The 23,680-nt window shown below is 51.7% G+C and overlaps 1 pseudogene; it reads left to right on the forward strand.

Annotated features, from left to right (window-relative positions):
* The first annotated feature begins 6,125 nt into the window (after positions 1–6,125).
* Positions 6,126–23,680, forward strand: part of LOC140680998 (uncharacterized) — a 61,653-nt pseudogene continuing 44,098 nt past the window's right edge.

A 23,680-nucleotide genomic window follows, 5' to 3' on the forward strand; every position in this document is an offset into this window, starting at 1 on the left:
TGAAGTCATAACTTTGTTTTGTGGATGGATTATTAGTGCCTGTCGAGTGAGAGATACCTGAGGAACAGTGGGAAACCACAGTTAAGGAGTGTCGAAAAGGACTTGCCTAAAAAAATGAGTAAAAAGGAGTGACAAGGGAAACAGAGGGCAAGCCTGGATTGAGCACTGTACTCACCACCGAGAAGATCACACGTACCTGCTGTGGGAAGCAACCCCACAGGCAGGGGAGGTGGGGGTATAAGCCATGCCAGACCTCTGTCATTCCTGTTTCTGTCTCTCATTTGTTGTCTTTTCCCTTCTGAGATACCAGCAAGATCGTGTCCCAAATGCTACAGAAAGTATTACATGGAAAGGAACCAAAGTTCCTTTTTGTTACACACACCCATGTCAACAGCTACAGACCCACCCAAACTGAGTACCTGCAGGCAAAATGGGGAAAAATATTGGATTACAAGGAACTTAGGAAAAAGTAGTAATACTTGGAGCATGGAATGTCCAAAAGGAGAGAGATGGATTTGTTTTACATTTGATCTTAGAGATATAGTCCAAGATTCGGTAAAAAGGCAATTAGTAAACAAAAAGGTGAAACCAGCACAGCAATCTAGCTCTGTATTAACCCCAAATTATATACTGCATCGTATTATAGGACTCCAAGCAGTTATAGAGGAAATAACAAACAAAGCTGCTCAGGCACTGGAATTAATATTGAGTCAGCAAAGCCAAACTATAACTGCAGTGTATTAAAATAGGTTGGCTTTACGCTATTTATTGGCTAAAGAATGGGGTGTACAGATTGTTGAAAATAGATGGCAATGAGGGCGTCATCCTGGAAAAAACAAAGTATATCAGAAAAAAATTATGACCCTGGTATCAATCCAAAAACAACCAAAGGGAAAATAATGTTAAAAACTAACAGGTGGGGTAATGTATTGAGAATGGGATGGTGGAAGAAATTAGGATTCTTCCTTTTATGTGTTACAAGTGTTTTGATATTTCTTCTTTGTTTAATCCCATGTTTTATTTGATTACCAACAGAGTCCAAAGAATGCAAGAGGATAAGAAATATTGCTCAAGCCAAATGATTTATAAAGAATAAGAGGAGGGATTGTGACAAATGCATATTTATGACTGGCTTTTTGCAAATGTAACAATGAATATTATATGTAGCATGTTAGAAAGTTATGCTGTATTAATTCTCTTACATATTGTGTTAAGCGTAGTTTTAGGTTACAACATAATGTTAAAATAGAGACTATGTACGTGGGGGGAGTTTTCTTTTTAGGAATGAGATACTCGCTTCGAGGAACACCTCAATCTTCCAAAGGAGATGAATTTATGGCTTCTTATCAGAAGAAGTTAATTTCTTCAGGCCTTGCTCAGACTCCAGGACGCCAGAGGATTAAAGGAAACAGCTGACATACAACAGAAAGAGTTTCTTGTTTAGAATAGAATGTATGCATAACCATGAAGGATGTATGAATATGCAACAAGTGTATTGGTTTAAGGGTGATTCCTTTGTTCACAAGTCATGCTTTTCCTGACTTAGTGTCCAAGAGCATCCGGACGTCCATAATTCTTTGCTTTTTATTGTCTTGTAATTGCCCTAACTCTAAACTTTATTACTCTATTATTTTTATAACCATTTTATTATTATCAAACTTTTAAAATTTTAAAAACCAAGTGGTTGTTGTTTTTCACACCCATGAACCTGCAGAGGGATCTCTGCAGCCCTAATGTTATATGTTATGGAATTATTCGTGATTATGTAAAATATACATGAATAAGTTGTGCTTGTACAAAAAGGTTCTTAAAGGTTTAAAAGACCACAAGCTGCAGCCTTGCAAAGATTGCAAAACCACAGATTGCAGGAGAAAGAAAATCCTAGTTTACAAACGAAAATTTCGACCATACCCGCCGGAATTGCGCACAAAAATTCGGGAATTTCGCCCAGACCTGCCCGAATCCCGGCGGAGGCGGGTCCCGGCCCCTCGCAGCCCTCACCTGCACAGGTCTTACACTGCATGCTGAGCAACACATTTGATTTGCTTTCTCTTTGCTCTGTTTTTTGGTTTTTTTTTTTTTTTTAAGAGCTAACACAAGTGGGTCAGAAGGAACTCTGAACCCAGTGACTCTGACATTTTGGGTGATTCTTGGAGGTGAAAAAACATATTAGCATACAAGACCTCACCTTATTTGCTTTCCTGTCTTAAAACAGCATTGGTTGCAATAAGGTGTTATAAATCCTTTAGTTTTCTGAGCTGCCCTTATTGGAGGCTTTCTGGGAACCTCTTTGCTTTGCTTAGTTTTTATTGCTTATACTATTTTGTTTCTACCCAAGCCTCATGGTCTTTTTTCAGTTTTTCTCACACACAGACTTTCCAGGTCGCAGGTATGAGATGCGATCATTTACACATAAGCTTTAAGATCTCAGGTTCTGAATTGGCTTGATTAGGAGCCTTCAATTTACACTTGGGGCATAGAACTCACAAATTCTGCATTATAATAGTACTCATACAAGGTGCCAGCCTCTTAATGCACCAAAAACTCCCAGGAATTGCCTGTAGGCTATTCCGTTTATCACTTTGGCACTTTTCCTTTATTTAAACTCTCTTTTACAAAATCTCAGTTTTTTCTAAAGCATTGTTTCTACTGACACTTATTTCATTACCCTGCAAAAGGCTGTGCCTGTTACAGCAAAAACTCTGATATGCCCACAAACACAGAACCCTGTCCTTATCTCAAATTCAAGGAGAGTCAGGGCTTAAGTTGTTGTGAGGGAGGAATTCTTGGAATTCCTTTGATTTTTTTTGCTACAGTTAAACATAAATCATTATAGTGTAGCTCTTCTGCGTAAAATGCTACACTTGTTGCAAAAAAAATCTTAAAATCTCTATAAATGCAACTATATAATCTCGAGAATTAAAATACTATAATGTGGGGGAAGAATCACACAAACTCACTGGGAAACTCACTGGTGGTATCTCTTAAAGTGTTCCCTTTTCTCAACACAGCACAGCATAACAGCACACAGTAAAATTCCAGGAATCCAAGTCCGAACCACTGGGGCAGAGGAACCCCCCCAGTTCGTCTAGCCACTGTTCAAATGCACACAAATCACCGCCTTTAAACACAGTGCACGTCCTCAGCCCCGTTTCTCCGCTTGTTTCCCTTCCCCGCGGGCACTCAGGCCCAGGAGCGAGGCCGGGCCCTGCCGGCTCTGAGGGACTGCCCAGCAGTGCTGCTCTGGCACCCCAGGGCCCTCTCAGTCCGGCCCTTTATCGCACACCAGCGCTCCTTGGCTCTCTCCGCAGGTGGCAAGCGAGGCAGAGCGGAGCCCCTCCAGGGAAATTCCCCGGGTGTGCCAAGGAGGTCTGTTCTACCCCCTGCCCCTGCGAGGACAGAAAATCTCCTGCCTGGCTCGCCATAATGAAACACGGATGAAAATCAAACCCTACAATTTTAATAAAGATTTGTAGGGAATGGGTATGTTTATTTATAGCGCTGTGGACGTATGTCAGGACTTATTGCCCTTTAATGGACATGCGTCCACAGTGTTATAAATAAGCATACCCATTCTCTACAAATCTTTATTAAAATTGTAGGGTTTGATTTTCATCAGTGTTTCACTCCCCAGGAGCAGGAAAATCCCCATTCCCTGTTTCCTTGTGGCTGCAGCCTGGAACATCCACTCAGAATGATGAACTTTCTGACAGCCCTGCTGAACGACACCAGGACAAGGTTGGTGAGAAACGGAGGAAAATGTGTTTTGATAGGAAATTAAAAAAATATTTCTTTCTGTCGCATTAATTTTTAGTTCATTGCAGTTCTGTTTTCACAGTGCCACCTTCTCAGCTGATTGTGTTTGTGTCCTCCTTTCTCTCCGGCCCCTCTTTGCCTGCTCTGTTTCTCTCTCAGTGTTTCCCTTGATCCAGGGCAGCTCCCACCAAAGGCCCTGCCCTGATTTCATTCCCAATCCATGAGCTGCAACAACAGAGGGATGAAGTTATGAAGGCTGGCAGTGAAATGTCACTGTAGGATCCTGCTGCAGCACCCCCTGCCCCGCCAGCATCGCCCCAGCCCCGAGCCGCAGGGCAGGGGGAGGCCGAGCTCGCCCCGGCTCTATCGAGGGGTCTCCGGGAGGATTTTTCTGGAGAGCGCTCGGAGCCGGCAGATGCCGAGCCCCGGATCACTCCGGGCTCCCCAAGAGGAGCTTTTTCGGGGGGAGAGGAGCTGTGATCGCCCCTCGGAGGGTCCCGGGGGGACCACGCGGGGCTGGCCCGGTGCTGACAGGGCGGGACATTGGTTTTGGGGATCCCCGTGAGAGCCGGGGCTGCGGAACGTGGGACCCCCGGGGCGGCAGAGGGGAAGGGGCGATACTGGAGCTGGGGGACCCCCGGCAGCCGGAGATGCGGCGGGGACGGGACCCCTGAGCCTGGCAGGGCCTGTACTGGGGTGACCTCACGATGCTCGTACCCCCATTGGTCCGTTTGGCCCCGAAATGAGTTCTGCACCTTCAGGGCTGGTTCTGAGAGCGAAGAGGGGGAGGAAGAAGCGCGCAGTTTGTTTTCAGGAGCTGCACTCACCCCTCCACATTCCGGCTCCTGGGCTGCTGAGGTGCCTTAAGGAGCTGGGACAGAGGCCAGACGGAGCCAAGAGGAATAAAGAGGATATTTATTGAAGTGCCTTCAAAGGCCACACCCCGGCAGTGCCGGAGCCATGGTCGGGGCTCTGGCCGATGGGTCCAAGATGGAAGCAAAAGAGGGCTTGGTCATGAGATCTCACATTTTTATAACTGTTAGTGCATTTGCATACAGGATTTAACAGCCCAGTTAATAGCTTCAAATTATGAACTTTCATCCTCCTTGCTTGCCTGCCTTATGCTTTTCCTGTCGTTTGTGCTTTGGGCCTGAAGTTTGAAGAGATTGTCCTTGAGTCTCCAGCTAGAACAGGATTGTTTTGTCTTCACCACCCTGTGAAAAGATCCCAGGAACACTTAATCTAAAGCTAGAAGCTGCACACTGAAACAGAACAGAAAAACTTAAACCTGAGGTATCAGTTGTCTGCCAACAGACAGCGGGACAGAGCTCTCCTTTGCTTTTAGTTAGTTTTTAGCTCGCTGAGGCAGAGAAGTTCCCTGGGCTGTGGTTTTTCTTTTTCTTTGGAGCTGTTTAAACCTGCTCTGGACTGAACACCAGAAGAGCACTGGCAGCTCACACCTGTGGGTCACCGGGCTGGGCCTGGGCCATGGAGGGACTGATCAGAGCCTGAGTGAGCCGAGCTGCAGCCCACGGAGGGACTTTCTGAGTTTGTCATCTCTTTTGGAGCAACAACAGGTTTTATTCTTTAATATTGTTCATGTTTTGTGCTGGTGAATGCTTTGCCTGTTAAATAAACAGTTTTTTTCTACTTTTCTCCAAGGAAATCTTTTCCTGAACTGGTTGGGGGAGAGGCCACTTGAATCTGCTTTCTAGACAATCCCCTTTGGGGGGTTTCTCCCAGATTTGCTCTAAACCAGGACAGGGTGGTGGGGACAGGGGGGAGCCCCAAGTGCCTGGACCGGGGGGAGGCTGGAGAGGGGGACCCTTGTACTGCAAAATCCCCCCAGCATCCCTAAGCAGGACCCTGGAGAAGGGGGATCCCCAGGACCCTCGAGGATCCCCAGCAGCCCTGAGACGGGAGACACCAGAACCCCAGAGGGATGGGACTGGAAATGGGACACTCCTGGTGGCTTTTTTTTTATTAACTCGTGATTTTTGGAAGTTTTTATGGACACCTGGAGACTTCTGGAAATGGATTTGGGCAGGGGGAATCCCCAACCCAAGATGTTCACACCTTGTTTTTCCCCACACCAGGATTTCCCACTCCCAAACTTTGGCTGGATGGAGGAGGAGGCTGTGAGGAAGATGCCCTGGGACACCGAGGCAGGTGAGGAGGAAGTCAGTGCCCCTTTCCCCCTCTCTCCTGCTCCATATCCCAGCCCAGCACAGCCCCTGGCTGCAGGACAGCCCCGCTGCCAGTGCCCTCCTGCCGGGGACGCACTGGGGGGATCTCCTTGCCCTTCCCTGTGGCACGGAGGCAAATCCCATCCTCTCCTTGTCCTTCCTCCCCCAGAGCAGGAGCTGAGGATGGAGAACAGGGAGGACAAATCCCTGCAGCAGAACATCGTGGAAGAGGCTGTTTTGAGTGGCTTCATGGCTGAGGAATCAAAGGGGGAGGAAAAGCCCCGGAGATCCCACAGGAGGAGGGGCTGCAAACGCAGATCACCAGGACCTGAGGAGGAAAGACCCACCCTGTGCCGGGGAGGTGGGCAGAGCTTCAGCCAGGGATCAGAGCTGGTGGTCCGTGAGGAGCCTCGTGACAGGGAGAGGCCCTACGAGTGCTCGGAGTGTGGGAAGAGCTTCAGGAAGAGTTTCAACCTGATCTGCCACCAGAGGATCCACACTGGGGAACGGCCTTACGAGTGTGAGGAATGTGGGAACAGCTTCAGCCACAGGTCTGACCTGATTGTCCACCAGAGGTTCCACACTGGGGAGAGGCCCTACGAGTGTCCTGAGTGTGGGAAGAGGTTTCACACCAGCTCCCATCTCCTTGTACATCAGCGGATTCACAGACAGGAGAGGCCCTTCCGCTGCCCCGACTGCGGGATGGGCTTCAAGCACAACTCCACCCTCGTCACCCACTGGCGCATCCACACCGGGGAGAGGCCCTACGAGTGTCCCCGGTGTGGGAAGAGCTTCTCAGACCGCTCATTCTTTACCCGGCACCAGTAAGGGAAGCCCTGCGAGAACCCCGCCTGCAGGAAGAGCTTCGTGCGCTGCTCCAGCTCCATCCCCATCAGAGGACCCACCCTGGTCAGAGCCCTGGTGACCCACATTCCCTGTGATACACAGAGGGAAGTGGCTGCTGTTCCTTTTATTTTGCCTCTTATTATCTTTTATCATCCTCCCTTCAAAACACAGAAAATTGGGGTTAAAATCAACAAATTAATCAAAAGCATCTAAAGCCTCACATTTTACTTGTGTTTTATGGAATCTTGGATTCCAGGAGATATCTGGGAGTATATGGGGGGGTTGGGGGATGTTTGGTTTAGTTGTCTTTATTTCTTGGTGCTCCAAATGATGAGAAGGATTGATCTGTCACCTCAAAACCACTCAATGCCACTGAAAACTACTCAATCCCACCCCAAAATTACTCAATGCCACCGCCTCTCAGGGTGAAATTGGGTTGGAAGGGGATTGGGCAAAGTGGTATGCAGGTCAGGATGGGCATTGGGTGGGGTGGGTTGGGAATTGGGAGGTGTGAAATGGGGGAAGTACAGTTTGGGAATGGGTCTTGATATCCAGGATGGGTGGGATGGGTTGGGATAGGGATTAGGGAGGTGATCTGGGGTCTGGAATGAGACAGCCAAAGTTTGGGGATGATTAAGATAGGTGGAGCCCATTACTGGGTGAGTTTTTGAATAGTCTACATTCATGAAGAGATGCTGGGGTATCTCACATTCCTGTGAGGCAGTTTTGGGGCACTCCCCAACTCTTGGGGGGTTTCCTGAGAGCAGCTCCATGGAGCCCCATGGCCAGGGGTGGTTGCCACGGGCCTGAACTCAGAGCAGTGCCAGAGTCCATTGCCTCAGTGCTGAGAGCAGAGAAATGATGAATGGCCCCAGACATCTCCAGTGTGTGTTTGTGGAGGTCTGTGAGCTTACTGGGGAAAGAACAGTGGTAATCCCCTGGAGAGATGCACTTCAGGCTCTGGACATTCCTCACAGCTCAGGGTGGGGAAAGAAGCTCCCACCATGGTGCTCTGCAGCACTGTGTTAACTTTTCCTAGTTGTGTGCTCCCATTTCCCCCTTGGCCTTCCCTACCCTTTTACCCTTATCTGTCCAAGTTCTAGTGAATTCTCCCTTCCCTGTTTTCCCATTGGTTTATGTGCCCGCCTATCCAGTCTGGCATTTCCTATTGGTCCCTTCCCTGTGTACCACACTTGGGCCCTCAGACCATTGCATGCCTGATGCCATTCTCTGCACCCTCTTTTCCTGTATTTGTACCCTGGACCCCCTTTTTTCCCTGTCTTTGGCCCCTGTACTCCTTCAGTGTTGGAGGCCTAATAAACCATTGTTAGAACTCCGTGCTTGGACCCTCCCGTGTCTTCACTGCTGAGCTGCTCCGTGTGTGTGTGTGTGTGTGTGTGTGTGTGTGTGTGTGTGTGTGTGTCTGTGTGTGCTGGTGCTCTCATGGCTCCCCTCCATTGCTGCAAGATGCCGAAGCTCCCTGCAAGCTCTGCCAGCTGCCCTGAGCTCTGGGCAGCACCAAGGGCCTCTCCCCAGCACAGCCCAGCCGGCTCTGGCCCCACAGCTCTGCTCAGGCCAGGCTGCTCTGGGCACTGCCCCACAGCCTCAGCCCCTGCCAAGGGCCCAGCAGCAGCTGCAGCTCAGCCAGGACTCAGCCCCACCATGGGGGAAGGGGCTTGGCCAAGGCCAAAGGAGCTCCCTGGCTGCCCTGCTCCCCTCTGGCTGAGGTGCTGAGAGCTCTGCAGCCCCTCCTGCCATCCCATCTGCCCAGGCCAGCACAAGAGCCCCGGCCTTGGGGCCCTGCAGAGCTGCTCCTGCTCCAGGCCCAGGGCCCATCCCAGAGCTGGGGCAGCCACAAAGCTGTGCCCATTTCTGCTCATTGCTGCTCCGATGGGGATGGATCCTCAGCCACTTGGGGGTTGCTGGTGAATTTTCCTACTCCAGTGGCCTCTTCTTTCTCAAGCTCTTCACTTCATTAATTAAGTGAAAAAGGCTCATAAACATTTGCTTAAAATGCCCAAACAAGAAAAGTCCATGTGAATAATTGAAGTTTTCAATACTTCCATGGTTAATTAGATAGATTTCAGAAGTATATTCAAAGTGAATATACTGTATTGAAAGCAATGCAGAGATAAGTATTTTGTCCTGTTTTCTTTTCCCGTTTTTCCTATTTATGGATTGATATCAGCAATGTCCAATTGATATTGACCCCCAGCACCTTCTAATGCAGTCTGAACAGAGATGAAGATCAAGACCCGTCCTGGGTGACAATCAAAACACTTTGTCCCTCTCCCCTCCCCACCATTTCCCTCACCCAACCCCTGGCACTCAGAGCAGCTGAGGAATGGAGTCACATCCAGGGGTGTCCCCAGGGCTCAGCACTGGGGCCAGGTCAGTGAAATCTCTTTATTGCTGGTCTGGACGAGGCCATCGAGGGCACCCTCAGGCAGTTCAAGGTGAGCCCAGGCTGGGTGGGAGTGTGGCTGTGCTGGAGGGCAGGAAGCTCTGCAGAGGGATCTGGACAGGCTGGAGCCATGGGCCCAGGACAATGGGATGAGGTTCACCAAGGCCAAGGGCTGGGTCCTGCCCTGGGCTCACAGCCACCCCAAATCCCTGGCCGTGCCCTGGCCCTGATCCCCACAGCCTGTCCTGTTTCCTTCATCCCTGCATTGCCAGGGACTTTCTGGGACAAGGGAGCTCTGCTCTGGGGATGGAGGGAGGTCCCAGTGCCACCACTGGAGTGGGAACCACAACTCATCAGGTTTGTGTCCTTTGGGGGTCAGGAACTGGTGAGACTCAGAGGCACAGAAAGTTTCTCTTCATGGCCAACAGACCACAGTTGAACAGGACACAATTTAATAACAATCACGCTCTTCCCTGAGCTATGTGCAACGTCCCAGCAGCATCTGATGAGTCCAGCATCCACAAGTGATTTCCATAATAAAATTAATTTTAGACAAACGTGGTTCTGTTTGATAGATATAAACACAATTAAGTTTTTGAATCAGGATGCTCATCCTGGAGTGGGGGCAAAACAGATCAAACAATTCCAGATTTGCAAAGCTGTCAGTGGGGGATGGGAAGGGAGGTCAAGCTGCTTTTGGAGTTGAAGAAATGCTGAAACCAGCCTGACTCATTTCATCTCCTCCTGGCCTGGCTCATCTCCCCTCTTTCCCCTTCCACCCATTGGCTTCTGTCTCCCACCAGGCCCCCGGTGAAGAGCCTGGCTCTGTGTTCTCCATCCCCTCCTCGCTGGCACTGCCAGGCTGGCATGAGGAGCCCCTCAGCCTTCCCTGCTCCAGGCTGGACAAGCCCAGCTCCCTCAGCCTCTGCTCACAGCCCAAGGGCTCCAGCCCCACCTTGGAGGCCCTTCCCTAACCCTGCTCCAGCTGCCAGACATCTTTCCTGCCCTGGGAAACCCAACCCAGGCCAAAGAGACCTGGATAATCCATGTCCTTGATGTTCTGGTCACACAGCCCTGGCTCCTTTTCCCCATGTCAGGCTCTGGGGTGGATCCTGTGGAACATCCTTTGGTGGAGGCTGTGGCTCCAGGGGGACCGGGGGGATACCGGGGGACAGGGACCCTGCTGGGCATGAACAGCATTGGACTTGTTGGGAGAAACTGTGAGGGGGAGCTGGGGCGGAGTGACCAACCCAGTGACCTCACAGAGCCCTCCTGGGATGTCACACAGCCCCTCTGAGATGTCACAGCCCATTCTCTAATGTCACACAGCTGGTCTCTGATATCACAGCCAACTCTGTATTGTCATAGTCTGCTCTGTGTTTTCAGAGCTCTGTCCTGTGATGTCATAATCTGCTCTGTGATGTCACAGAGATGGCCTATGATGTCATAGCTTATTGATGGCCTCAAATATACCACTCTATGATGTCATGGACCATTCTGTCATAGATCACTCATGTGATGTCATAGCCCACTCTGTGACCTCATGTCACCAGGTGATAAATTGTGTCCATCAGGTGAGCTGACACCTGGATCTTGTTCTCCAAAACCCCAGGCCCATGGAAACCACACAGTGCCCATTGTGGGAGAAGGGGAACTGGAAGTTCACCAGCCTCAGTGTCCTGCCAGCTCAGCCAGGCCCATGGGAACATTGGGGTCCACGACCACCAGGGACCACCAGAGAGACCCCCAGGACAGAAGAACACATGGGTAAAGGGGAGGGGAAATATGTTAATGATTCTAAGAAAATGATTATCAGATGTGAGATTAGTCCTGGACAATCAATGAATACATGTGCAAAATACAGAATATGAACAGAAACTTTCCTGCACTCAGCATGTTTGGCTTTGGGAGGAGCTGTCCCCCGTGCATCCCGCTGAATAAAGAATGCTGCTTCTTAATGCTGCACTGGTGTTAAGGAGTTTTCTGTTTTACCAAATTTTTGGTAACACTCCACTCCCAAGGAAAGCTCTGTCTCCTGCTGTTCACCAACAGAGAAGGGCTGGTGGCAGATGTGGGGGTCAGAGGCTGCCTGGGGCACAGGGACCATGAAATAATCAAGTTTACAATGATCTGTGAAAGAAGGAGGGGCAGCAATAAAACTTCCACACTGGATTTAGGAAGGGCAGCCTGTGGCCTATTTAGGATGCAGATTTGGGGAGTACCAAATCAGGTACTGATTTTTTAAAGGGAAACAGCCCTTAAAAACAAAAGGGTCCAGGAAGGAGGGACACATTTCAAGAAAATAATCTTAAGGGGGAAGGAGCAGCCTGTTCCAGTGTGGCAAAAGATGAGGTGGTGAGGAAAATGACTGCCCTGACTGCCCATGGAGCTTTTGTGGGAATTCAAGGGAAACAAGAGGGTGCATTAACTTTGGAAAGAAGGTCAGGCAACTTAGCAAGTATTTAAGGAAGTTGTTAGGTCATGCAGAAAAAAAAAAGAAAGAGGTGAAATCTCAATTAGAGCTTAACCTGGACACTTCTGTGAAAAAGAGTAAAAAATATGTCTAGTAATAAATTATCAGCAAAATGTGGTATACGGAGAACCTCTGCTCTTAACTGGATGCAGTGGAAAATATACTAACAAAAGATAAGGAAAAAGACCGGCTACTTAATATCTTGATTCTTTTAATTTTCAGTATATGGAGAGGTTGTCCTCAGGACAAGAGTTCTCCTGAGCTGGTAGATGGGCAAAGGGAGCAGAACAGCCCCCTGTAATCCAGGAGGAAGCAGCTGGTGACCTGCTGAGAAACTCAGATGCTCACGGGTGGATGGGATGGGATGGGATCCATCCTAGGGGCATGAGGGAGCTGGTGGATGAGCTCCCCAAGCTGCTCCCCACCATTTACCATCAGTCCTGGCTCACCAGGGAGGTCCCAGAGCACTGGAGGTGCCAGTGTGAGCCCATCCCCAAGAAGGGCTGGAAGGAGGATCTGGGGAGCTCCAGGCCTGTCAGCCTGACCTCGGTGCCCGGCAAGGTTATGGAACAGATCACCTTGAGTGCCACCACAGGGCACCCACAGGATGGCCGAGGGGTCAGAGCCAGCCAGCGTGGATTTAGTGGGGCAGGTCCTGCCTGAGCACCCTGATCTCCTTTTATAACCAGGTGACCCACCTGTGGGTGTGGGAAAGGCTGTGGATGTGTCCATCTGGACTTCAGCAAAGCCTTGGACACTGTCTGTGACAGCATTCCCTGGAAAAGCTGCAGCCCACGGCTTGGGCAGGTTCCCTCCTGGCTGGGAGATGGAAGAGCTGGCTGGAGGCTGGGCCCAGAGAGGGGTGGGGATGGGGCTGCACCCAGCTGGTGTCCAGTCCCTGGTGCTGTCCCCAGGGATCTGTGTTGGGCCCAGCCCTGTTTAACATCTTCACCGATGATCTGGGTGAGGGGATCGAGCCCACCATCCCCAAATTTGCAGGTGACACCAAGCTGGGTGTGAGTGTGGATCTGCTGGAGGGCAGGACAAGAAGACATAGCCTTCAGCTGCACCAGGGGAGGTTTAGGCTGGACAAGAGGAAGAAGTTCTTCACAGAAAGGGTGAGTGGGCATTGGAAGGGGCAGGCCAGGGGGGAGGTGGCAGAGTCGCTGTCCCTCTCCAGTGACACTCAGTGGCATGTCTGGGTGACAAGGCGGTATTAGGGCATTGGTTGGACTTGGTGATCCCAAAGGTCTTTTCCGGCCTATTTGATTCTGTCATTCTGTGATGATTGGGACACTCTGGGGCCATTGTGACACTGCAGGGCCTGGTGGAACTAAGAGGACCATGGTGACACTGTGCAGCCCCATAGAACCAGGGCTCCATTGTGGTGCTCTGGGGCCAAATGGAACCAGGTAGTCCCCGTGACACTGGGTCCTGGTGGAACCACAGAGGCCATTGTGACACTGCGGGGCCTCGTGTAACCGAGGGGTTTCACCACTGTGACACTGCGAAACCAAGGAGAGCATTGGGAGAGTCCAGGGCCCAGTGGAACCAAGGGGCCCTTCTGACACTGCGGGGCCTCATGGAACCAAGGGGACATTGTGACACTGCAGGACCTTGTGTAACCAAGGGGCCACTGTGACACTCTGGGGCCTCCAGGAATCTGGAAGGCCATTGTGACACTGTGTGGGCTCGTGGAAGCAAGGAGTCCATTGTGACACTGAGGGGACTTGTGGAGTCACAGAGAGCATTGTGATAGTGTGGGACCTCATGTAACCATGGGGCCTTTGTGACACCCTGGGGCCCCATGGAACCGAGGGGCCACTGTGAAACTGCGGCACCAACGAGAACATTGTGACACTGTGAAGCCCCATGGAACCAAGGAGTCCATTGTCACATTTTGGGGCCCCATGGAACCAAGGAGCCCAGTGTGACAGTGCAGGGCCTGGTGTAACCAAAGGGACATTGTGACGCTGAGGGGCCCCTTGGAACCAAGGACCTCTTTGCAGATGACCCCAAGCTGGATGTGAGTGTGGATCTGCAGGAGGGTAGGAGGGCTCTGCAGAGGGACCTGGACAGGCTGGATCCAGGGCCCAAACCCAACAAGGTGAGGTTTAACAAGTCCAAGTGCCGGGTCCTGCACTTTGGCCACAACAACCCCTGCAGCGCTACAGGCTGGGGACAGAGTGGCCGGACAGCAGCCAGGCAGAAAGGGACCTGCAGGGACTGATGGACAGCAGGCTGGACATGAGCCAGCCGTGTGCCCAGGTGGCCAAGAAGGCCAATGGCTCCTGGCCTGGATCAGGAATGGTGTGGCCAGCAGGAGCAGAGCTGCTGTGCCAGCACTGATCTGCCCCCAGCTCTGCACACAGACATTGCTGCTGCAGCTCCAGAGAAGGCAACAAAAGGGCATCTCTGCAGAAAACTGCTGGGAGATCCTTTAGTTCCTTGAAAACCACCGAGAGTGCAGCCCTTCATTGACACAGTCTGTGGTCACAGGGAAGGTGAAGAGAAACAAAAGGATAAATGGCACAATGACATTTCTTTCTAATGTGGAAAACATTAAAATGTAAAAGAAAGAAAAAGAACCTCCAAAATTAAACCAACAAGAAGTATCAAAGAAGACTTTTATTACAAGTAATTTGCAGAAACTGGCCAGCAGGTTAATGTTCCTGAAAGCAACCAGTCATCAGTCTCCACACTGCAGCCTTGAGCTCCTGGTTCCTCAGGCTGTAGATGAGGGGGTTCAGGGCTGGAGGCACCACCGAGTACAGAACTGACAGGGCCAGATCCAGGGATGGGGAGGACATAGAGGGGGGCTTCATGTAGGTAAATGCAACAGTGCTGAGGAACAGAGAGACCACGGCCAGGTGAGGGAGGCAGGTGGAAAAGGATTTGTGCCGTCCCTGCTCAGAGGGAATCCTCAGCACGGCCCTGAAGATCTGCACATAGGAGAAAACAATGAACACAAAACAACAAAATGCTAAAAATATAGAAAACACAAGAAACCCAAGTTCTCTGAGATAGGATTTGGAGCAGGAGAGTTTGAGGATCTGGGAGATATCACAGAAGAACTGGCCCAGGGCATTGCCATGGCACAGGGGCAGGGAAAATGTATTGGCTGTGTGCAGCAGAGCATTGAGAAAGGCACTGGCCCAGGCAGCTGCTGCCATGTGGGCACAAGCTCTGCTGCCCAGGAGGGTCCCGTAGTGCAGGGGTTTGCAGATGGACACGTAGCGGTCGTAGCACATGATGGTCAGGAGGGCAAGCTCTGTTCCAAGGAAGAAGATAATCAGAAAAAGCTGTGCAGCACATCCTGTGTAGGAGATGTTCCTGGTGTCCCAGAGGGAATTGTGCAGGGCTTTGGGGACAGTGGTGCAGATGGAGCCCAGGTCGCTGAGGGCCAGGTTGAGCAGGAAGAAGAACATGGGCGTGTGCAGGTGGTGGCCGCAGGCTACGGCGCTGATGATGAGGCCGTTGCCCAGGAGGGCAGCCAGGGAGATGCCCAGGAAGAGGCAGAAGTGCAGGAGCTGCAGCTGCCGCGTGTCTGCCAGTGCCAGCAGGAGGAAGTGGCTGATGGAGCTGCTGTTGGACATTTGCTGTGGCTGCACGTGGGCACCTGTTCATGGAGAAAGGACAGGGACAAGTCAGGAGAGGCTGCCTTGAGCCAAACCTGGGCCATTCCCTGCAGCCTGTCCTGCTGGGACTCACCCACCCTTGTTCCTGCTCTGGGAAAACCTTCACCCAGGTCCCTGCCTGAGCTCCAGCTGTGCTGGCTGAGTGTGCCAGGAGCAGCCAGGCCTGTGCGTGGGGGCTCTCGAGGAGCCATCCCTGCCCTGCTTCCCTGGGTTTGTGGCCATGTGGAAGAGGGACAAGGCTGGATATTCAGGATTTGTCAGGGGAATCACTGCAGCAAGGCTTGGATACCATCTGCACTCAGACTTCAAAAGGAAATAGATGGCAGAAGTTGGTTTTAGGAATTGTTTTCCTACCCACAAACCATTCCTGGCCCTCTGAGGTCAGAAATCCCCAGAATTTCTGCTGCATTCCTAGTTTGCCTATGAGAGATGTGAGAGGCAAAGGATTCCCTGTGGCTGAGGGCAGGTGAGGGGCTGGATGGGCTGGTTCCCCCAGCACTGCTCTGTTCAGCCCCCTCTGCTTCCCTGAGCATCTCCCTGGGCCTGGACATCCCCTCCTGAGAGGTGCCTTGTCCCTGCCAGCGCTCACAGAGCCCATCCCACCCTGTGTGCCCTCGGCCCGGCCCTACAGAAACCTGCCTGTGTGCAGGGCCCTGGCTGGGGCAGGCTCTGTGTGCAGCTGGGCAAGGGCAGCTCAGGAGAGCCCTGCTGGGCCCTGCAGAGGTGATGCTGCTGCTGACCAGGGCTGAGGAGTGGCTGAAGGCCATTTGGGAGGCTCCCAGCAGAGACACTGACCACCCAAAGTCACAGTTCTGGAGTCTCTGTAAATGTTCAAACATTCCTTTGATGATCCCATGTGGCCCTTTCAATTCAGAATGTTCTGTCGTTCTGGGATTGCAATTCCTGTTCTGCTTCTCTCATCCCCCTGTTGTCTATAATGAAAGGAGAGAAAAACCCCTTGCAACAGTGTTAGAATAGTAAAAACCAGACCTTTATTGGAAGCTTCCAGGTGTCCCAGTGGGAATGGGGCACACCCAGCCCCTGATTTCAACAAGGTAATAAGGTTGATTAATTAGGATATTTAACAGGAACATCCAATAGGAGATTCAGTTGCCCCAGTTACACACCCCTGGCTCAACCCAGTGGAGTAGGTCCAAGGGCTTCTTTGCCTTCACTTTTTGTTGTGACTGCTCATTTTTTGGTCAAAAACCAAAATGTCCTTCTTGTAGGCCCTCTTTCCCTCTTCCTGATAATAAGACTATACAGTATTTAAGGAATGCATTTAGACAGTCTGCTTATTGTTCTAAAATCTAGGAGAAAGGTTAGAAAATGAACTAGAGTTAATGAAATATTATAGTTATAAAGGTATATAATAGTACTTTAAGAGAATTAATTGAGTTTAATAGAGTAAAATAAGGATTTTAGTTTTAAAAATATATGATAGTAATTTACAGAGCTATGAATACATGAAAAATATATAAAAGTAAAAATCTTTTGTCACCACCCCAACTTTCCCATCCTGCTCCAAGCAGGAAATTGAAAACAATCTCAGGAAAGCTCCAGATCTTTACAGCAATCCCAGGCTTACCTTCTTTGGGAAGTGCCCTCTGGAGCTGTGCCCAGGCTGGTCTGGAGCTGGGAGCAGCCCTGCCCCACCCAGCCCCTCTCAGCAGCAGCACCTGCCCTGCTCAGGGTGGCTCCTTCCCCCCACAGCTCCTGGCCAGCGCTGGGAGCAGCTCCAGGGCCGGCTGAGAGCTGTCCCTGGCAGGCAGCAGAGTCCTGGCCCAGCACAGCGCCCTGGGCTGCAGGACCCTGCTCTGCAGGACAGCCCTGGGCACCCCTGGCTGCTCTGCACAGGAGATGAGCAGAGAATGCACTCACAGGGTCTGTGGGCATTGGGATGTTCCAGCTTTAGGAGATCACTCCAGGAGCTGCAGCTGCATTGTCCTGCAGCCAGAGGTTCCTGTGCCAAGGGCTGGCAGTGATTCTGCCCCAGGCACTTCTCAGCCCCTTCCCAGCCCTGACTGATTGAAGCTCTCTGTGCCTCTGTGCTGTGCCTGGGCTGGCTGCAGGCAGTGCCCAGCCCTGCTGGGCTGGGAGAAGAGCTGCTCAGCAAGAGAAATGTGCTTTTGAAGCTCTGCTTGGTTACCAGGATCACCCTCTGTGCTAGGAGCCCGGCCCAGCTCAGCAGCACAGACACAGCACAAGGACTTTAATGACCCTCTGGGGCTTTGTGCTCAGGCCCTGAACATCAGGCCCCGAGAGGGAGCTGCAGAAACCTCTCCAGAACTCCAGGTCAGAATCCAACTCCAAAGTTTCTTGGACTTTTAATGGGTCCCACTGAGGGACACGACTGAGAAAGTGTCCCCAGGCCCCAGGCAGAGCAGAGAACTGGAGGCACTGATGACAGGTGGGGACAAAGAGAAGCCAAGTCTTGGTGCCCTGGGGCACAGCAGGGTCTGTGCCACCAAGGGCTGTGAGGAGACACCTTGTCCTGAGGCCCTGGGGCCTCCTGGCACAGCCCCAGCCGGGCTGGGCACTGTCACCCCCTGGTCCTGCCCTCAGCATCCCCCCCTAGCCCACATCCCAGTGGCCTCAAGGATCTGCTGGAAGGAGTCCCTGGGGAGCCTTGGTCAGGAATGGCCCTGAGGGCTCCTTCATGCTCCCAGGGACCGCAGGTTTTTTGAAGGACTTTGGGCTTTACTTTTGCCTTGGAGTATCTGAGAGCTTTATGAAATCCTGGCCTCCAATTATCTGCTGTAATTAGTCCCTGGAGAGGCTTTGTCAGTAACAATACTCAGTGGGGCTCATTAATGCCTCAAGGTACTTCAGTTCTTTTACGGTACTTGGTGTTTCCCTTTTGATCCAGACTCTGTGAGAGGTTTGTGCAATCATGGCCCCAATTATCTGCTTTAATGAGTCCCTTGAGAGCTTTGTGCTGACACTCAGTGGAGCTCATTAATGCTTTTAGATACTCAACTTTTTTCAGGTACTTTGGATTTTCCTTTCCACACTGAGAGGTTTTTGTGCCATTTTGAGTCTCTGAGAGGATTTTGTGCCATCCTGGCCTCCAATTCTCTCCTCCAAGGACTCCCTGAGGAGCTTGTGTTGGGGATGGACCTCAGTGGGTCCCAATAATGCTTTGACACATTTGGGTGTTTCCTCTGCCTTGACTTCTGGAAAGGTTTGTGCAATCTCCTCTCAGGCCCTGAGGTTAAAGGGCTCAGCTCCAAATGCACCAACAGGGGTCATTAGGATCAAGCAACTCCTGACAAACCATGGCTGTGCCTTGATTTCCCTCTTGTCTGGGGCAGTTCATTAGGAAGATTTCCTTCTGCAGTTATTGAGAAATATTTTGAAGAGCTTTTAGGAAATATCTATTCCTGTTTTAAAGGGTGTCTTTTATTACTTTTCTTATTACACAATATGTGATTGCAGCATTCAGTGACTGATACTGACCCAGGGACACTCCTAAGGAGCTCTGGCCTGATCAGAGACACTGTGCCTTGAGATCTGACCCCGTGTGGACAACCTTGCTCCCCATTCCCCAACCCCATCCTGTCTCTCTTCACTCACCTGGGACCTGCTTTGCTCAAAGAACTTGCTGTGCACAGCCAAGGAGGGTTTCTCCTTCTTTTATTTTTGAAGTTAACTAAACTCCTGAGTTTCCCCATTGAAAACAGACACCCTCCTCAGGTCTGTGCCAAGCCGAAGGTGCCTCCAAGACCACTACAGCTGTGAGGGTGGATCATCATCCCAACCTGCACTGGGCCATTGCAAGGGGCTGTGTCCATGGACACTGCACTGACCAGACTGATGGGTTTGGGTGCCATGGCAACGCTCATCAGTTCAGGTTTCCTTGGAAACCACCCCAAGGAGTCATTTCTGCAGCCAGGTTCCAAGGCCTGCAGAGCTGTTGCTGCATTCAGCTGCCATGGCAGCCCTCAGGACAAAGCAGTGCCAGGGCTGTTCCAGGTACAATTGCAGTGACACTCATTGGTGTCACCAGGTTCCACAGCAACAGCCACAGGGACGCGTTCCTTGGTTTGGTGCCGCGACAACCAAGGCCTGGAGCTGCTGTGATGGTTGTTTGCCATGGACACCTGCCCTGGGCCCCTTGCTCAGGGCTGGTGTCACTGGAGCTGGGTCTCTGGGAGCTCCAGAGGTGGCTGTGGAGCATTGCCTGTGCTGTGCCAGGGCCTGGCAGACACTGCTGGGCTGGGATAGAGGCTCTGGGGGGATTGGGGTTCCAGGGCAGGGCAGTGCTGGAGTTCCAGGGCAGGGCAAGGCTGGACCTACCCCTTCCTCCCCGACACACAAAATGTTTCCAGCCAACAATCTCCTCCAGTCTGTCACAACAGGCAGTGTTGGAGGTGGAACCCCAATTCCGGCCATAGGCACCTGGACAAGAAGGACAGTTCTTTTCCATAGGAAGGAAAGCCCAGAGCCCCAGTGTTTGGAAGGGAGGTGAGAGCCTCACTGGGCCAAGGCCAGCCAGAATTGTCAGTAATGGCAGATTTTTCTGGGACCAGCCTTTGGATATAGGGAATTTTGGAGGTAGAACCCCAGTCTCAGCCATGGGCACTAGGAGAAGCTGGACAGTTCTTTCCCATAGGAAGGAAAGCACGGAGCCTTCCCCAGTGTTTTGGGGACAGATGAGAGGTCACCCTCATGAAACCATTGCCAGCCAGACTTCTCATGGCAATATTCCTATGGGAGCAAACCCTGGATAAAAGGAAATTTGGAGGGGAAATCTGAATTCTGGCCATGTGTGCCTGGAGAAGAATGAGAGTTCTTTTCCATAGCAAGGAAAGCACAGAGCCCCAGTGCTGCAGGAGCTGATGAGAGGCAGCCCTTGGCATTCCAAGATCAGCCAGACTTGTCAGGTGGTCCCTGGGAGGCCAAGCCAGCCAGACCTGGTCCATGTTCCCTCACTTCCATGGGGTCCCACAGTGTCCCAATGGTCCCTGGCTTCCAAAAGGCCCTGACATGTCAAAATGCCCCCTTGGTGACACCAGGCCCTGAAGGGTCGAAATGGTCTCCATGGTTCCATCAGGCCCCACAGAGTCATAATGGTCTCTGGGTCCATGAAGCCCCGCGGTGTCACCATGGCCCCTTGGTTCCATGGGCTCCAGTGGTGCCACAATGATCCCCTTGGTTCCATGAGGTGCCCACAGTGTCACAGTGATCTCCATGGGAAGGGAAGAACCGAGCCCCAGTGTGGCAGGGGCAGCCACCAGAGGCCAAAGCCAGCCAGACTGGATGGTACTGGCAGATTCTGGCTGGGAGCAACCATTGGATATAGGGAATTTTAGAGGTGGAACCCCAATTTCAGCCATTTCTGTGTAGATAAGATGGATGGTTCTTTTCCATAGGAAGGAAAGCACAGACATTGTGTTTCAAAACAGAAGAGGAGAGAGGTGGCTCCTGAGAGGCTGAACCAACCAGACCTGTTTGTCCTGGCAGCTTTTATCATATGGAATTTGGGAGGAGGAATTTCAATTTTGACCATGGACCCCTTGAGAAGAAGGAAGGTTCTCTTCTATTCGAAGGAAGGCACAGAGCCCCAGTGTTTCTAGGGCAGGTGAGAGGCAGCTCCCAAGAGGCCAAGGGCAGCCAGACCTGTCTGTCCTGGCAGCTTTCACTTGGGAGCAATCCTTGGATGTACAGAGTTTTGGAGGTGGAATCCCAGTTTTGGCCATGGGTGGCTGGTCAGGATGGAAGGTTTTTCCCTATAGAAATGAAAACCACAAAATCCAAGTGTTCTGGAAGAAGATGAGAGGTGGCCACCCTTAGGCCAAGCCAGCCAGGCCTGTCTCTCCTGATACTTTTCATCTAGGGGCTGTCCTTGGACACAGGGCATTTTGGAGGTGGAATCTCAGTTTTGGCTGTGGGTGACTGGACATGAAGAAGAGTTCTTTTCATTAGGAAGGAAAGCACAGAGCCCCCATGTTCCAGAGGAAGATGAGTGCCAGCCCTCAGGAAGCCAAGGCCAGCCAGACTTGTCAGTCCTGGCAGCTTTTGTCTGGGAGCTGTCCTTGGATACAGGGAATTCTGGAGGCAGATCCCAAGTTTTGGCCATGGGTGCCTGGTCAAGAAGGATGTTTTTTTCCCATAAGAAAGAAAAGCACATGGTTCTAGTGTTTGAAAGGCAGATGAGAGGTGGCCCCCGAGTGGCCAAGCCTGCCAGAGCTGTCTCTCCTGGTCGATTTCATCTGGAAACAATCCTTTTACATAAGGAAATTTGGAGAAGAAATCCCAGTTTTGGCCCTGGTTCCCTGGAGGAGAAGGACAGTTCTCTCCCATAGGAAGGAAAGCCCAGAGCCCCAGGGCTTCAGGGGCAGATGAGAAGCAGCCCTCAACATGCCAAGGTGGTCAGGTGGTCCCCAGGAGGCCCAGCCAGCCAGACCTGTTCCATGTTCCCTTGGTTCCATGGACCCCCCAGTGTCACAGTGGTCTCCTTGGTTCCATGAGGCCCTGGAGTGTCACAATGTTCCCCTTGCTTCTACAGTGTCACAATGGCCCCGTGCTTCCATGAGGCCTTGCAATGTCACAATGGCTTCGTGGTTCCACAAAGCCCTGATGTGTCACAATGGCCCCTGGGCTCCGTGTGCCCTCGCTGTGTCACAGCGGCTCCTCTGTGACACTGCGGCTGCACAAGGTCACCATGGATCCTTGGTTCCTTGGGGTCTCTGAGTTCACAATGGTCTCCTTGATTCCATGAGGCAGCACAGTGTCACAATGGCCCCTTGGTTCCATGAGGATCTGCAGGGTCACACAGGTTTGTGACATTTGTCCTTGCTGCCCCTCACATCCCCCTGCCCCACAAACAGCCCCGAGCCACCCGTGAGGGGCAGGCCCTGCTGTGCCAGGCTGGGCTCAGGGCTTGGCCTTTCTGCTTCCCCCAGCCAGCCCAGGCCTTGCTCAGCATTGCAGTTCCCTGCTCTGAGCCTTTGGCTCCCTGCAATCCTGGCCTCAAGGATCTGCTCTCACCAGTCCCTGGGGAGCCTTTGGCAGTCCCTGCCCTCAGTGGGGCCCAAGGGACTTGGAGTTTTGCTCCTGACTCCTTGAGCAGCTTCTTCAGCCTTCTCTCAGTGCCTGAGGGTTCTGGACTTCACCCCAAATCCTCCATGGGGATCATTAAAGAAAAGGAAGCCCTTAGGGGCGCTTTGTCTTCATTCAATCGTCTGCAAGTCTCCAGGGCTTGTGCAGCTGGAGTCAGTTTGGAGTTCTTGTAAGGAGGAAGATTTCCAAGTGCACCTCATGACATTTTTTCTTTAATCAAGTGAGTATTCTCTTATTTTCCAGTTCAGAGAAGAGCTGATAGAAGCATTCCCCAGGTGATCTTGACACTGAAGGTCTCCTTAGGAGGTCTGGGCATGTAGAAGAATGAGCCCCCTGAGGGCTGAGCCTGTTTGGACAAGCTGCTCCTCACCCCCAGCCTCACCATGCCTGACATCACCCACCTGGCACTGACATCCCTGTGCCCTGCAGCAGAACCTTGTCCCTGAGCTCTGCAGCTCCATGTCCCAGCCCATTGCACCGTGTCCCACCTGCTCTCCTCAGGGCTCTGCCTGCACACAGGCCCAGGAGGAGTTTTCCTCTTGGGAAGGAGAGAATGGAAAAGCCTGAGCAGGTTTCCTAAACAACAAACCCCACTCAGGAGCCACCTGCTCAGTACAGGCTGCCTGGAATGGTGTCACCTTTCTACAAGGAACAGTGTGACCAGAATTGATCTCTGGAAGCAGAATTCTCTGAGTCTCCCAGTTGAATTCTCTGTTCCACTCCTTTCCCTGGATCTCTGTTGCAGATGGAAGCTACTGGTGCCATCCTCACCTTTAAATTCCCTCTGGAATGCAAACAGGTGTTCCCAGGTGTGTTAAGCAGGATTTGCTCAATGTTTCTATAAATATTTTGTGTTCCCCATGGAAGGAAGGGGCCATTTTGGCACTGAGGGGGTGACGTGGAAGCAAGGAGTCAATTGTGACCCTGGGGTCCCATGGAACCAAGGGGCCATGGTGACACAGCAGGGCCACGTGGATCCAGTGGTCCATTGTGACACTGTGGATCCAAGGAGACCATGGAGACACCCCCAGAACCTCATGGAACCAAGGAGTCCATGGTGACCCAGCGGGGCTGCATGGAGCCAATGGTCCATGGTGACACTGCCCATCCAAGGAGGCCATTTGGACACTGCAGAAGCTCATGGAGCGAGGTGGCCATTGTGACACTGAAGAACTTCATGACACCAAATATCCATGGGGACACAGCAGGGCATCATGGAACCCAGGAACGGCTGTTGGCAGTGCGGAAACTCCTGGAACCAGGGGCTGTTGTGGCACTGCAGCACCAACACAGCTGCTGCACCTTGTCCCCT

The sequence above is a fragment of the Taeniopygia guttata genome, chromosome 30, assembly GCF_048771995.1.
Source record: "Taeniopygia guttata chromosome 30, bTaeGut7.mat, whole genome shotgun sequence".
In the NCBI taxonomy this organism is placed as follows: Eukaryota; Metazoa; Chordata; class Aves; order Passeriformes; family Estrildidae; genus Taeniopygia; species Taeniopygia guttata.